The 14,487-nt window shown below is 46.4% G+C and overlaps 1 protein-coding gene across 5 annotated transcripts in view; it reads right to left on the reverse strand.

Moving 5' to 3' along the window:
- Window positions 1-14,487, reverse strand: part of STAG1 (STAG1 cohesin complex component) — a 2,120,576-nt gene that overhangs the window by 16,355 nt on the left and 2,089,734 nt on the right. The gene's annotated exons all lie outside the window — the stretch shown is intronic.

The following is a 14,487-nucleotide window of genomic DNA, read 5'->3' on the forward strand; positions in this document are numbered from 1 at the left end:
CTAGGCTTTTGACCGGTTTGAGTACTGGTGTAAGAGGGTCGTCAATTTTGAATGTGCAGTAATTCGGGTGAAGGGCATTCATTTTAGTTGTGGAACCTACAATAAGCAGCTCTGTTTTTTCGTCATTGAGATAGAGGCTATTATGGGCCATCAAGTTTTGAATTAGGGCATATATTGTATTAATGAGCAAGGTGTCTTGTTTGTAATTCCCTGATAAAGGAATGAGGATCTGGTTGTCATCTGCGAAATTGGTGTAGATGACACCCATAGCGTCCAGTGCTGCAAAAAATAGCTTAGTGTAGGCATTATAGAGTGGGCGAAAGGCAAGATGCCTGAGGAACGCCTATGGGAACTGGTATAGGGTCAGCAGGCTCTTTAGCAATAGTTACTCGTGACGTGCGCTCCGCTAGAGACCAGCACAGTACCCGACAAACTCAGAGGACCTGGGTCATGCCCCTCTTAAAAAAACCTAACCTAGATCCCAATGTTCCTTTTAATTATAGGCCCAGAACCACCTTCCCCTACATCCTAAAGAATTTAGACAGTCTCGCCCAACTGCAAATTCAGAAACACCTGGAGGACCACAATTTACTTGGCCTCAGACAATCGGGCTTCAGGCCAAGACATGGAACAGAAACAGCCCTCCTAGACCTTAAAATCCAAATGGATGAGGCCAAGAGTAAGGGTAAGCTTGCCATGCTTTTGCTGTTCGACCTATCGTCAGCATTCGACCTTGTCGACCACCAGATCCTCACCGATTATTTGGCCGCAGGAGCTGCCTTCTCCAGCAATGCCTCTACCTGGATACAATCATTCCTGTCCAACCACGCCACCAGGGTATTCACTCCGTCTGCCTCAAGGGACCCAATTCCATCTACTGCGGCGTACCGCAGGGCTCCTGTGTCTCGCCAACGCTTTACAACATCTTCACCAAGATCCTGTTTGACTGTCTTGATAACTTGGGTGTCACAAACACAAATTACGCTGATGACACCCAGGTTCTCATCACACTCTCAGGGTGCTATGAAGATGATTGTAAAAGGGTTAACGAGATCTACTTGGAAATCCAGGCATGGATGGCAGAACACGGACTTTGCCTCAACGACGGAAAAACAGCGCTATTGATCGTCTGCTCCCAAACCAGCCTCAACAAATTAGACCCCCCCGCTATGCACCCATCAACATCGATGGAAACCCAATCAAAGTGGCCAAAGAAATTAAAACCCTGGGGGGTATACCTGGATTCCACCCTCTCCCTCAAGAGGCAAGTGAATGCTAGTGCCTACTCCACGGCCTAAACTAAAACGAATTAACACCTGCAAGTCATTCCTTTTACCCAGTAGCTGCATTACCTTAGCCAGGGTACTCTAACACCCTGTACTTGGGCACTTCCGAAAGGAACCTCAACAAACTCCAGGTCCTTCAAAATAACACCCTAAGAGCGGCAACTAAGCACACCAAAATCTGCCCACATCTCCAGTTTCAGGCAAGATGCCCACTGGCTTCCGGTGCGGGACAGAATTGCCCTTTGCATGCTCGTTATCACCCACAAGTGCCTCTCAAATTCCGCCCCCAAAAACCTGGCAGATAAAGTCAACAAACGTCAACCAACCAGACCAACTAGAGCCACATACTCGCACTGCCTGACCGTCCCTAGATTTCTTCTTATAAGAGCAGGGGGAGCAAGTTTACCAGTGTTAGCGGCCAAATAGTGGAATGCCCTACCCCTCAGCCTCCGACTGGAGCAATCATTCTGTACCTTTAGAGCCAAAGTAAAGGGCTGGCTCTTCATTAAGAAACAGTAGTGATCAGCTACCTTACCTGTTATACACCTGCATGCTTACACTGTTATGCCTATTGTAACATAAGTGCTAGGTATCGTAACTGTCTCTCTCACCTCTCGACCCTCATGTAACCATGGTCGACCAGCACTTTCTACTGTTTTTCCCGTACTGCGATTCCATAAATTGTCTCCAACTCGTGTATAAGCTTCCAGCACCCAGTTACCTGAGGGTTCTGTGCGCGGTACAAATGAAGAAATTAAACTAAGCTGGGAAGGATTGTATCTATTGGGTTGCCACCTTTGAGAATCTGAAATCAAGGGTTAGAGTGGCACAGAGCTTGTCATAATCCACTAAATCAAATGCAGCCGAACGATCTAGAAGCATAAGAAGACAGTTTACCTGCATCCCTGGTGGAATCCATTTGGATTTTCATATCAAGGATTGCAGTTTCTGTGCTGTGGTTGGGGCGGAATCCAGATTGCCTAACACCCAGGAACTGGTGCTGCTCTAGGTGGGTTTGGATTTGGGAATAGGCTATTTTGTCTCTTATTTTTAGCAGACATGGTACCGTCATTTAAGTCAGTAGTTAGTGGGGATTGTTGGGACTAGGGTTGGCTTTTTCAAGAGTGGAGTCACCCACGCTAGCGGGGACCATATTCGAATTGAACGAAGCGTTGACAAAGTTGGTAATGATAGGGGTCTGAGTGGGGGCACAGTTTTACTAGGTGGGCAGGAAATTGGTCTCCCTTACAATGAGAAGCTTTTGGTTTAGACATAGTGTCCAACACTACATCTTGTGTCACTGGGGTAAAGTAAAATGTTTCACAGGCATTTTCATTCGATAAGTTATTAGTAGAGATGGGTATATCTTTGTTGGCTAATAGATTTCTTTTAGTAATGATTTTCTTTTGTAGTAGGATTTTAGAGGCTAACGCGGTCTGGATCTGGGTGCACCAAATTTTGCTAGAATTAGGAGATGAGGTTTCCTGGATTTTCCAACTCTCTGAGCATAGTAAACAATTCCTTAGTGTTTGAGGAGGCGTTGCTTATATGCAAGTTGAATGCATTGGCCTTATGTGAGATAATGGCTGCTTTGTAAGTTTTATTGGCTTCATTAAAGGCATTAGCTGAGTCAGGAGTATTGTTTCTTTGGTGGATATGCTCAAGGGATCTTTTATTCCGTCTGAGAGTTACTAGTTCACCATTGAACCAAAAACGTGTTCGTTTGTCAACGCGTCGAGTTTTAGCTGTGATAAGTGCTATTGAATCGATAGTGGTTGTCAGGCAGTTCTGGTAGCAATCTGTCAGGTACTTAGGATTGTTGCTCGTTAAAGTATTAGTGGCTAGGGCTTCACTTAGGATAGGAGAGAGGTTATCCGCTGTAAGTTTTCTGGTATTCCTAGTGTCATAGTTGTCTGTTCTTTTGGGCGAGGGAGAGTGTCATTGCTGGTTATTGTGAAGTTAATAATGTGGGGATCAGTCCAAGCAAGCGGTAGAATGGAATCAATGGATAGTTGTGAATTGAGAGAGGATCCAATCCCGTATTTTACTATTATTATGGGTAGGGGCATTTACTACTTGCAAGAAATTCATATCTTGAAGGGCCGCATAGAAGGCTGTAACTTTGTGATCCCGATGATCATGGCCTAGATTAATGTCACTGAAAATGATACATCTGGTGTTTGGTTTGATGTACGGGGTGAGTAGGAGAGGGATGTCTAGGTCAGGGTGGGTGTTTTTATTGGGTGATCTGTATATGACCACAAAGTTGGTAGTGGTTTTGGGGTTGGATGAGAATTTAGCTAGGAGGAATTCGTATCCATCTACTTTGCAATGGGGCAGGCCCTGAATTGCAGTGTAGATTTTGCAATTATAGCGACTCTGCCTCCTTGCGCATTAGATCCATCGGTCCTAAGAATGTTGAAGTCCGGAGGTGTGGCGAGGGCTAGCAGAGGGCCTGAAGCTGGGTGTAGACAGGTTTCAGTAACAATTAGGAAATCTGATTGTTGGTCAATAATGAGATCATGGGTCTCAATGGCATGGGCTCCAAGTGATTGTGCGTTGATGATCACACCTTTAAGGTTAGGTATAGGATTTGTTAGGGGCATGGGAGCTATAGTTGTAGTGAGTGGGGCTTCAGTGTCTCTGGTTTGTGTAGTTAAGGCTTTAGGGGGTGACTTGAATTGCAGGGTCATGGGTGTGAAGTTGATTTTATGTTTGGGTCTGGTTCAGGGAATGCTAGTATTAGAGTTGTAGTGTTTGGTACATTACAGGGGTGCCTGTACTGGGGCCGGCAGCGCCGGAGCCATTGGCGGAGCACGTCCCTGATGGCTTCCCTGAGGATGACCCCCATACAAGGAGAATTCATGAGCCCAAGGAACCTTTAAAAAAATCTGTCCTCACAGGCTGGTGGGGTGGTAGGTGATATTGACGGGGTAGTGGGAGGCTGCTGGAGCAGTTGCGTACCCGCCCATACGGACGCAGCGAGAACCTGGCCTGCACAAACGAAGGGTGGGCTGTAGGCCACATACCTGGTTGACACCAGTCACATCTTGACACTTGTTCCTCCACCTGCTTGCTCCCTGCCTTGGTGCGGTATCGGGCGGGTGTCAGAAATGTCTGGCACGGTGGCCATCTTGTCGAGCTGCCTTACACCTGCCTGCGTCGTGTTGCTTGGCTCACTGGGCCCAGCCTCGTCCAGGACTCTTGAATGCGGATCATGAGACCTACCGTGTTCCTCAGGCCGAGACCTGGTAGACGTTTCGCCCTCGGCGGATTCACCGGTAGAACTGCGAATAGGAGCCCCCTCAGACATGCTGCCGGTACTTAGGCGTGGCCCCTCGGGTGAAGACACAGTAAAATAACCTTCCGGTCCCTCAGCACTGTCACTGGGAGGATCTACTGAATCCCTGTTAGGGAGAATTCTCATAAATGTGCTAATTCCCTTCACCTTAGAGACCCCCAGTAACTTTGCTGGATTTTGAGGACTTGATTTTTTTTACCTGGAGAGAGTGACCCTTTTTTCTCCACTCATGTATTTTGATGTGCGTTTTACTCTTGCGTTCTTTGATTATGGAGTTTTAGACAACTCCATAGGCATCATCTTTTCATGTGTGTCACAGCACCCACAGTGCTGTGACACAGTGAAGCCTTTTAGGCTGTCCCAAGGTTTAAATACCTTCTCTGGGATAAACTACTGTTTCCCAGAGAAAGTAAAGTTAAATTGACTTTACTAGTCTTTAAATTCCTAGATCCAGCACACCCTATCTTACAATAGAGTGCTGGAGGAGTTACCTAGTATCCCTTATGTCTAGAAACTCATGTAGCAGTCAAATGCTACCCCTTTCCTCTCGAAATGGCGGGTGGTAGTGGTTTTACAACAAACTTCCATGATTTTTCCAGACCACGAACACCGGAAGCGTTAAATCGCGGGAGCCATGTTTTTCAAGATTGCGTCTGAGCCTCCTTTGTTTAAAAGGGTACCGGTCGTCTTTTTTCGTCATTTCTTCTTGGAAAGGTCCTTCTAGAGTTTGTCTCTGCGCGCCAAACTAGGTTTGGCCTCTTTGTTCCCACACCTTTGGCGGGCTTCAGGACTGAAGACCGCCTCTGGCGCTAGAGTGTCTGGGGTGGGCAGGAAGTGAGGGAGGCACCCGAAACTCCCTGTGCTTAGACTCTTATGTTAGGCAGAATTATATGCAGTACCCTTTGGGAACACTACATACAATTAAGACAAGTGACAGTACAATTTCACCTTTGGTACAAGCATGTACTACACAGTTAAAGTGGTAGCCGTAGCGGAGCAGCCATACTTATCTCAAGATTAAGTGAGCAGTACAAATAGTTACACAAAGGACAGCAATTACTATGATTCAGGCAAACACTGACTCAAGGTTTCTAAGTAAAAGAATATATATTTATTTACTCAACAGTTGTATAACATTTCACTATTCTAAGCAAGCTAAAAATCACAATCATTAATACACCACACCACTTCCCTTAAATTCCAGACAAGTTAAGCTCACAAATTGAAGTGGGAGCAGAATGGCACTCCAGCAATTTAAAAGGGAGGCAAAGACAGTTATTGGAAATTAGGCAAAACCAACAAGTACTCAGGGCAATTGAACAAGAGACTACAGTAAGGAGATCAGCTAGAAAAGGCTTAGGGCCAACGTCAATGGGTCAAAAGTCTTTTGCTCAAGATCACAGTTCAAGGTAGTTCACGGTAAACTTCGCGGCACAGATTCCGGACGAGGTTGGTTGGTAGAAAGTTAGTTCAAAGAGAAGAGAAGGACAAGCCCTCGGATTGGATAAAGATTTCAAACACTTTCACCGCAGGTAACCAAAACGGACAACCAGATTTGCACAGTACCTTAAAACGGAGAGGGAGCTGTAGCTGAGGCGGATGTTCCTGGAGGTTCCTGCAGGCTCGTGGTTCCTGAAGCGACTGTCGGACTGACATGAAGTAGGAAGACTGGAGGGTCCTGCGCCAACCAGGGAAGAAACCAGCAGCAGAGAAAAACAACAAATAAAATGTGCGCTCCTTATAACCCAAGCAGGGTCCCACCTTACTGGCTATCCGGCCCACTGTAGCTCTGTACAGCAAATTCAACCAGAGGAGGGGTCCTGGCTTGTAGTTTGGGCAAACTGGTTGGTCCCACCAGCTCAAGGGAAGACGTTTCCTGGAAGATCTTCTCTGTTGTCGGATTCTGGCGATTCAGACCTGCAGCAGGGCTTCATCGGGCGGTTCAGTCGTGACAGGGGTCCTCTTCTTCCAGTTCCTCCTTGGTTCTTTCGTTCCAGTGGCAGCTTTATCTTTCCAGTCCCAGAGACCTGCTTTTTATGCAGTTTTCCCCCATTCATACAGCCTGGCTGTCAATCATACATCAGGGTGGCTAGCCTGGCAAGGCCAGTCCCCTTAGCCAATCAGACAAGAGTGCGATTTGGGTTACCAAGGGAACCTATGGCAGGGGTCCGAAGATCCCCCTCACATCCTGCCTACCTAGACTATCAGGCGCCTTAAGGAAGGCTTCTGTGCAGAAGCCCGCGTAAAGACAGCGAACAAAGGAGTCGTCCCCGGTTTGGCGCGCAGAGAAAAACACGAGAAAGACTTTAACAAAAAGAAATGGCGAATAAACCTAGCCGGAACCAAAATAAAATGTATTTGGTCAAGCAGGTTTAAGTTCGAGGCTAATATAATAGCCTGAAACAATACCACATTTATATTATATAATCACGGTAGAAAAGTTAGGGTAGTTACCACTGCCACCAGCCAAGTCTTAAGGTTAAGGGAGCGAAACAAGGCTCCAAGAGGTACAGACAAAAAGGGATAAGAGTTAACCCTTTCCAATACTCCTTGGAAGATGGGGTGTACTGGGTCTGTGGTTTAAAGTGACTATATAAAGTTAATGGCAGCTGTACCTGTTTCTGGGGGACAGTAGTCAGCCCCAGACAAATGGAGTCAGTGGGAAGTCTCAAAGACAACTCTGTACCACTGCACTGAAGGTGCTGTGTAACACAAAAAGTGGTGTAAATGGAGTAGGTGAGGCTCCAGTGCCCAAGATCACACAAAGTGAAAACACACAGAAAAACACATGTAAGAGTGGGAAAAAGGCTCACACTCTTACCAGGTGAAAAAATTAAATCCTAGAAGTCCAGCAAAGCTGCCGAGGGACTCATTAGGTAAGGGAAATCAGCCATTTATGAGAATTCTCCCTAACATCTTAGGAGACCCAAATGCACTCTGGCGTGATTGGCTGGCTGACTGTCCGGCAAGGACAGCCACCCTGCTGGGTGAGTGGCAGCTAGGCTGGAATGAATGGGAGAAAACTGTTTAAAAGGAGAGTCTCTTGGCTTGGAAGGCAGAGTCGATCACTGGAACGAAAGAACCAAAGACGAGCTGGAAGAGGACGGCTGCTGCAACTCCTGGACTGTTGGTTTGCCCGGTGAAGCCCTACTGCAGGTCCGAATCGCCAGGTTCATCTCGACCGAGAAGCCCTTCAAGGACGACTTCTCCCTTTGAGTTGGTGGGACCAATGAACTCGTAAGCCACCAGGATATCATTCTCAGAGCTAGTTGTATTTTCCTCAGAGTACTGCAGGAAACCTAATAGCCAGGGAGAAGGACACCAGTTTGTGTGATTGACTACAGCCACTGGAATCGAAGATTTGCCAGTTAGCCATCTTTGTGACCAATCCACGTGCAGTGTAGGAGTCCCATGATGTCCCCCCTCTTGTTTCCACGACTGAGGCTCAGGAACAGAGAGATCTCCAGGAACAGAAGTCTTCAGCTGCATCTTTTTCTTCAACATAAGGTACTGTGAAAATCTGACCGAGACACCTTAACTCTCACTGCGAAAGTGCGTGAAACTTTGGCAACTTGCAGGCCTAGTCAGCTTATGATCCGACATATAAAGCTTTCTCCTATAAACTACTTCTGAGAACCATGGTAAAGTCTTTTCCGTTTAACTACCAGAACCGTTTTTACTTATACAAGACTCTAGCCCATTGACTTTGGCCTACCTATTGCATTGGACCAACTACTCTGGTGAACTCAAACTATTTGCACTGTTCAAGAATAACTATTAGTTTTATAAACTTGTGCCTTTTTGCTCCTCCTTCAAAGTAGTTTAAATGCCTCAGAACCGGGTAGTGTGAAGTACTGTAGAATATTTTTGTGCGATATTGATTGCCCCCTTTTAGTGAACATTTTCTAACTGAATGTGTAATAAATTATTAAGTGTTTTACCAAGAAACCTTGACTGTAAGATTATTTGAATACTTGTGATTGTAGACCTCTGTGTAACATCATTACAGCTCACATTCCCTCTTGAGATAAGCCTGTCTGCTCAGCTCGCTACCAAAAACTGTGTGGTACAGAGGTTGGTTTTGCTTACACCTGTAGTCCTAACTGTGTGTAGTGGTCCCAGAGGGTACTGCATGCAAACTTTGGTTAACACCCCCTCGGCCTGCCGGCTGGTAGCCGATTTAGCCTCGGTACTCTTGCTGGTATGAGAATCTGAGCGGTTCCTCCCGCGCGGGCAAGCCCTTGGAAAGGAGTCTCCCTTGAGGGGTGCGCTGCAAAAGAGTGGCCCTACCTTGGGCCTGGATCGATGAATGTTGAAGTCCTTTAGGTCCTCTGGAGACGATCTCTGGAAGAGCTCCCTCCACCTGGCTAGTCTGTTCTTCAGAGACCTTGAGGAAAGCGCGTCGCACACGGTACAGGCTTGCCAACCGTGGTCAGGGCCAAGGCAACGTAAGCAGAGGGCGTTGGTCCGAAGTTGGAAGGAGACTGTCGCAGGTTGGACAAATGTTGAACCCTGTAGAAGTCGACATGCGCCGGGAGGAGCGTAACGCCTGAGGACCGAGTACATGTGATAAAAAAACAAAAAGACAGACGAGAAGTAGTATCCGTGTTTGGAATTACATGGCCGAAGCCAAACCCAGGAGCGCTGGTGAATTTGGCCCGTTCCCGTCGATGCGGGAAAGGGGATTGGGGTGTGACTCTGGAGGGCCGGTTCAAGGCAGCGCATGCTCCCAGGGCTGCATCCCAGCGCACCTCTAAATTTAAAGGGGAATAAGGTTTTCTCTGGTGAAAAAGGTTCTGTCTCCCGTCCCTTGGAAGGGCCACCGCCCATGCAGTATGGAGGAAAGGGGACGGGAGGTAAGAGTATGCAGTTGATTGAGTATTTTGAAGTGGATTTGTCTGATATACAGCATTCATAGATACTTCTTTAGTCAGCAAACAGTACATCTGTAAACTTGGTGCCTAAATTTAGCTCCCATTTTTGCTGGGCCCCGTTTTTACACCCGTCAAGCCTGCATCATGGCGTAGAGTTTAGAAATCATAAGTTTGTTCTCTCCCACAAAACCCTGTCAGTGATTGCAGCAATGCAAGCGTGTTTCTCAGGTACAAGCGGAAAGGATGGCCAGCAGTCTGAATCCTATAATGCAGTAGTTTTAAAAGGCCATCATCCAGCTTTGCCCGAAATCCATCCACTGACACAAATCTACCACCAGGAAACAATTCCCCATTGTCAGACGTTCCACCTTTAATAAGTCTGAGGAATCACTGGGTAGTTCCATAGCGGGCCACGCCGATTATAAAAGGAGCAGTGAGTGCCAATCTGCAAAACATTCTGGCCCATGGATTCACTGTTGTGCGTACAAGCTTGAATGAACATGAGTCAACATATCGATCACTAAGAGTCAATGATTGTAAATTATGAGGAGTTGCCCCATATTGTTCCAACAATACATTAACCACCCTACTCGCCGAGGGGTACCAGTATCTAGCGTAGTGTGTCAACAAATATAGTTCAAAAGTCTATAAAGCTCGACCATCTGTTCCCAACTAATCCTGCCCCGCCCCCCATAGGAACTACAGCACGAGCGACCTCAGACTTGTGAATAAATCCCTCCCTGGCCATATAGGGACATTACAAAAACAGTAGAGAGCTTTGGAAAGCGCAATCATTTTGAGTAGCGAGAGCCTACCATATGGTGAAAGAGGAAGATTGGACATACCTTCAGTTTAGCCCCCCAAGGTCATGGATATTCTGCCTCGTTATCGGCATACAAGGATTTCTGTGACGTGGAGATCCCTATACCCAGATACCTAAATAGAGCAGGAACCCATTTAAACCCCCAACAAATCTGGAGGAGCAGTCATAGTGTCAGTAAGAGGGAAGAGATCGATTTGGATCTATTGATTGTATAGCCCGAATAGATTGTAAACTCATGGACAGTGTCCATCATGGGGCCAGATTGGCCTCCGGATCTCCGACATACAGAAGTGTATAATTCGCAAACAGCGAGATGACCTTTGGGTGCCCGATATTCGGACACCCCTATGCCCATGCAGAGGTCTAATGTGCTGTGCCAGGGACTCAATTTTAAGTGCAAATAGCAAGCGAGACAGAACATCCCTGTCGCGTAGCTCCAACTGTAGCACCTTTGACAGGTTAATGTTAGAACAGACCCGGTCTACAGGCCCAGTGTAAAGTAACCGCACAAGGTTTATAAAGTAATATCGACAATTGTAACTAAACAAAACCACAAATAAATATTGCATGGATACTGAATCAAAGGCTTTTTCATCATCCAGGGAGGCCGCCACTGCCCTGGAATGCTGGTTTATTTTAGATAGTATGCAAAACAACTGCCTGAGGTTAAACGCTGTTGACCTACTGCGCATAAACCCAGACTGGTCCGGGTGAATCAAATGGGTCATGTGTGGGAGCAGCCAGAAGGAAAAAATCTCAGCAAAAATCTTTGCATCCATGTTAATTAAGGACAAAGGCCTTTAGTAGGCAACGTCTGCCGGAGGTTTATTGGACTACAATAAAACAGTAATAATTGGCTCCCGGAGGGAGGGCGGTAGTTCCCCCAACTTCATTCGACTCCTCCCTCACCAGTAATAGTCTAGGCACCAACTTTCGCTTAAACTCCTTGTAGAGCTCAACCAAGCCGACCGATCCAGGTTCCTTACCCGACACCAATGCCATTATAGCATCCCCCATATCAACCGTTATCAGATTGTCTGGGCTGACCTGCCCTCCTGGGGAATGTTTGGGCAGCTCAGTATCAGACAAATATTCCTCAAGGGCATTAGCAGTACACGCATCTGCATTGGTGTACAATGTAGCATGGTAGTCCTTAAATACCCTATTCACACCATTTAAAAAAAAGTTTCACATTTTCATAAAAATATAAGCAATCACAAAGATCAAATATGAATGTAAACAATATAGTCTAAACAAATTACATTAGAATCCAGAACCCTGAATGACAATACACAGCACAGACACCAACACACATCCACACAGTCACTATCAACTGAACACATAAAATCACTTCTCAAACCTTAATTCCACAAATCTAAAGATTCAGATTACCGATATAAATCCTTGAAGGACGCCCACTTATCAATATAATCTTGCAACCTTTTTATTTTGATGAAATCTTCTCATAGTTCAACAAGACTTGTGATTCACAAATCCAATCATCTATCTTTGTTTTTGTATGCGTTTTCCACACTTTCATTATTTGAAAGCCACTATCAACAACCCAACTATCCATTGGCTAATTGGCCGGGCTTTTGGACATCTTCTGGATTTTGATAATACGGATGAAGCAGGTAGACGAGGAAAAGATGAACTTACTAAACAACTGGTAACGTTCTTTCAACTGGATTTTCCTCAAACGTATTCCACATCTTTAACATGTAATGTCCACAGCTGTGCACTTTGGAAACTTTTCCAGCAGAGGGCGTCCTGCGTCGAAGGCCTCAGTCGAGGGCAACGTCACCGGGTTTTATAAAATAGGACGCACAGCACCCGTAGCCTCAGTTTAAGTTTTTCCCCTCAGAATGTGTGGCACCAGTCTCGTGCCTGCTTGACTGCACACAGCCTTGCGGAAACGTAAGCTGTAATCGCATAGGAAGTTCTCCAGAGGGACAGGCTGGGAGCGCGATGTGGAATACGTTGGAGGAACATGCAGTCGAAAGAACGTTACCAGTTGGTAAATAACTTGTTCTTCGAATGGATTGTGTCCTCCAACGTATTGCATATCTTTGACAGACTCCCAAAGCAGTACCAGTAAATGGAGGGAGGAAAATAATTTAGAATACCCAATCAGACTGCGGAATAAAGAATCGCCTTTCCAAAGGCCATATCCTGACCATGGATTGCATCCAGGGAGAAACGTTTAACAAAGGTGTGGATCGATGCCCATGTGGCTGCATCACAAATATTCCCAATAGGAACTCCCCGTTGGAGGGCGGGAGGTAGCCACGCCTCTAGTGGAATGCGCACGCAACTCTTCAGGAGGGTCCTTACTCGCCTATTGGTAACACTCCGTAACAGTGAGGATAATCCACCTGGACAAGGCCTGGTTGGTAACAGCCTGGCCCAATCAGTGTCCAGCATATCCTACAAAGAATTGATTGCCCACTCTGACCCTGGAGTAGGTATAATAGTGGGTACTCCCAAATTTTTTGTTTTCGGGGGGTCAGGTCTGTAAACAGGGAGAGTGAAGGGGAATAGAAACACAGAAGGCAGACTGACTACCCCTCTCTCTAGGTCTGGCAACACAACAGGTACAGGTGCTGAGAAGCTGGCATATAAATCTACAGCTATTGTCTTATAAGAGAGACAGTTGGTATACAGAAACCGTAATACAAATATCAATAAATCTCTTTAATAGTTAAAAATAAAATTTCGTAGAAAAATATACACTTAATAGGCTTTATCATATCTCACTCATTCCATTCATACCAATTCACTCATTCTGTGACATCCGGGTTCGGCAGTTAACATTTTCTTAGCACATATTAGTTATTATTAATATGTATGACAATTGGAAAACACACAATTGGATTTTCTATAGGTCGACATATGTTTCGGCCCCTTTTCCATAGTCCCATCGTTGTCTACGGTGGTCTAGATAGTCAATGTTGGGCCATCTTCAGGACAGTGATGATTTAGTAAAAGCTTAACGTCTTCACCCTTTTTCCATATGAAAAGCCAAATCTGTGGCCGAGAACGTAGTTGTGGACCACGGAGAAGAAATAAGAAATTGGAAGGTATTTTCTGTATTACCCTAGTCTATGACCCTTTTCGCAAGTGGGTGGAGCTTCAAATCTCTTTATCTCCATCCCATTTCATGGGCAAGTTTCAGGAGGGACTTGCTTCCTTCGACACTTGAACACGTAGTGTCTTTATAGTTAGTTGGGACGAAGCAGGGAGGTTGCTCAAGCGGCGTCTGCTGGCTTGTAAGTGAGTCGCGTCCAAGCCAAGACTCAGACAGAAATTCAAGAGTCAATAGGGCGGAGCCAGTGTCAAGTGGAACCGGGTTCCTGTTGTCGAGGATCACACAGTCGGATAGTTCAAGATTCAATGTTGCCAGGAGTACTTAGATATTGTCAACAGAGGAAGCAAAAGTTATAAGAAGGAGGGAAGACAAGGGCAAGCCTTGGAGGCGAAGAAAAGGGGTTCACCCTAATTCTTCAAGCAGAACATAGTACCTTATTCAATGAAGACGCTGGTGCCACAGCAGTTGTTCCTGGTAGTTTCCTGCAGACCCACGGTTCCTGGAGCTTTGGTGTGAAAGAGGACGTCTGGAGGGGTCTGCACCACACAGGGATGAGGCCGGCAGCAGCGACTGTGAATAAAAGGTGCGCTCCTTAAAAACAGGAGAGGCTCTTCAGATGGCTATTCGGACTACTACAGCAGTGTGCAGCGATTTCGACCAAGAAGAGGATCCTCTGGCTGTGGAAGATGAGCTGGTTATCCCCACCAGGCTCAAGGGAAGACTACTCCGGACTGTATCTTCTCTGGTCGTCGAAGGGTAGATAGCTCAGGACTGCAGCAGGGCTTCACCGGGACATGGTAGTTGCAGCAGCCGTCTTCTCTCCTTCTCTTCGGTTCCTTGTAGTTCCAGTGGCGACTGACTTCTAGCCCAAGAGACCTGCCTTTTATGCGAAAATCCCCCATTCACAGCCTGGCTGTCAATCACGCAGCAGGGAGGTTGTCCAGCCCGGACAACCACCTCAGCCAATCATGGCAAAGTGCGACTTGGGTTTCCTAGGATACCCTGTGCAGGGGGTGACTACACCCCTCCCTCACATTCAGCCCACCTAGACACCCAGGCGCCTGGAGGAGGGCTTCTTGGCAGAAGCCTGCCAAAAGACAGTGAACAAAGGAGGC

This window comes from Ambystoma mexicanum, chromosome 10 (genome assembly GCF_040938575.1).
Source record: "Ambystoma mexicanum isolate Mex_15411 chromosome 10, UKY_AmexF1_1, whole genome shotgun sequence".
In the NCBI taxonomy this organism is placed as follows: Eukaryota; Metazoa; Chordata; class Amphibia; order Caudata; family Ambystomatidae; genus Ambystoma; species Ambystoma mexicanum.